Source organism: Eulemur rufifrons, chromosome 5 (assembly GCF_041146395.1).
Source record: "Eulemur rufifrons isolate Redbay chromosome 5, OSU_ERuf_1, whole genome shotgun sequence".
Lineage (NCBI taxonomy): Eukaryota > Metazoa > Chordata > Mammalia > Primates > Lemuridae > Eulemur > Eulemur rufifrons.
In genome coordinates this window covers 51,649,317-51,651,626 of record NC_090987.1, presented here as the reverse complement: position 1 = coordinate 51,651,626, position 2,310 = coordinate 51,649,317, and positions in this window count along the sequence as shown.

Here is a 2,310-nt window from a genome sequence, read left to right as displayed (position 1 = left end):
CTGCCCCCAGGAGCAGAAAGTGGCTCAGATAAATGTTCTCCTCCCCCAGCAGCGCTTCCAGAGATTAAGCTGGGATTGCCCTGGAACCAAGTCACCTGGAGAGGGGACCCAGAGACCCTCATTGCTACCTGGAAGCATTAGACAGACCAGGAAGCTTCTTCACCCTCTGGGGCGGCACCAGCAGGGATTGAGCAGGAGCCTGAGGGCAGAGACGTTCTCTCCACCTGCATCCTACATTTCCCACCCCGCAGTGACAGGCAAGGGGGTACATTCTGCCCCTGCAGAGGGAACCAGCAGGAATTGGAAGGGAGCCACAGTCAAGGCAGGTGAATGAAGCTGTCCAGAATGGAATGGCAACAGCTGTAAAAGCTACTTTATCACTGGAATCACAGCCCCAAAGTAAGCCAGAACCTACATGCTAAATCTAAGCACAATGAATACTAAAATAGAATTAAATAGGATCTAGACTCTCCTAAAATAGAATCCAAAAAGGTTCAGGATACAATTAAAAATTTATTTATCTTAATAAGAATAAAGAAAATATCAATTGCTCTACAAAATAAAACCTATTAGTTTTTTTAAAATCACAATACTACAATCAATCAGGTGTTGGGATTTTCTGACAAAGATTTTAAAGCAGCATTTATAAAAATGTTTCCACAAGCATTTAAAAAATACAAAATATCAGTAGAGAAATAGAAGTTATTTTAAAAAAATAGAATGGAAATTAAAGAAGTGAAAAGTGGAAATAATCAAAATTAAAAAAAAAACAAACTTCACTGGATGAGCTCAAAAGTAAACTAGAGATGACAGAAGATAAGTTAGTGAACTTGAGGAGAAACCAATACTGAATTTACTCAGAGAGAAAATAGACAAAAAAAGATTTTCAGGTAGCTGTGGATATAATCACAAAAGATCCAACTCAGGTCACATGGTCTTTCCAGAAGGGGGAGAGAAAGAGTATGAGGCTGAAAAAGTATTCAAATAAATAATGGCTGGAAACTTCCTAAATTAGGCAAAAGCTGTAACTATAGATAACCTACAGATTCAAGAAGATGAAAGAAACCAAAATAGGATAAACCCAAAGAAATCCCATGCCAAATTTATCATAATTAAACTTCTGAAAACTAAAGACTAAAAAATGTCTTAAAAGAAGCCAGAGAAAATGCTGTATTACCCATGGGAAAACACCAAGTAGAATTAGAGTTGACAACTCAGCAGGTTTCCTTGGGGACAGAAATGACTCGGGGTCTCAGGCTGTTTCTGGCTTGTGTTACAAGAAGGCTAAGGGATGCCATGGAACTTACAAAGGGTCCCTGTGGCCAGAGTAGGGCGATTGCTTCCTGGTGTTGGGGCCACCTAAAGACCAAGGCCCCGATGAATAAGGGGCTAAGGTGTATCAGTGTGGCTGCCTCTCGAATGTCCCTCCACACATAGGAAGTTCCCATAAATGACAACTGCCATGATCTTCCATTATGTACCAAGATGGAATCTTCCTAAACCAAGGATACCTAAATCAAGGATACGCTCCCCATTAGCAGTGTTTGTATTTATGAAGTTGCTACTGAACTAAATTGGGATACAGAATAAGCTTTGGCAAAATATTTGAATAAGATTCAAATATTATTTTACCCATCAAAAATCATTATACACATGCAGTAATTATAGAAATCTATTTAAAAGTAATCTCTATATAGACATGTTTCCATGCATATATTCAGTGTGGAGCTGTCAAATCAATCATATGTGCCTGAAAACTAAACTAACAATGAAACTTTATCTGTGGCATTCCAGACGTAAGGGGTGCAGATCTTTTACAACACTTGCACGAGCAGTCCATAGGCGTTTAGAGACAAACGTTTCAGATAAGCCAGGTACTGTCAAGGCTTGGGGTTTCTAAAGTCGCCGTGGAATCGTCATTAAACAGTTGGCAACAGCTGCGATGCATTTTCTTTAGCCTCACGCAGAGCATTCGTGCTGGCTGACAAGGCTCCTGTTTGGCTTTTTTATCCTTCTGACCTTCTAGAGTTACTGAAATTGAATTTGAGAGTTCCAAGACTAAAATCTTCTTTCTGTATTTTCCTTATCTTATACTATAATACTCTTTCTTTCCAAAGAAGGTGAGGTAAGCAGTGAGTTCCTTCTATAATCATCTTTTCAATGCAAACATTTGGGACGTAAACGTTGCATAGGAAGCACGTCTCTGACCATTTTCCTAAATACCTTGGAACTTTCCATCGTGCCTGCATTTCAGGCTCAAGGACAATGGTCCTCTCTGGGGTGTTTTCTTCCTTTCAACCACGCAGCCCT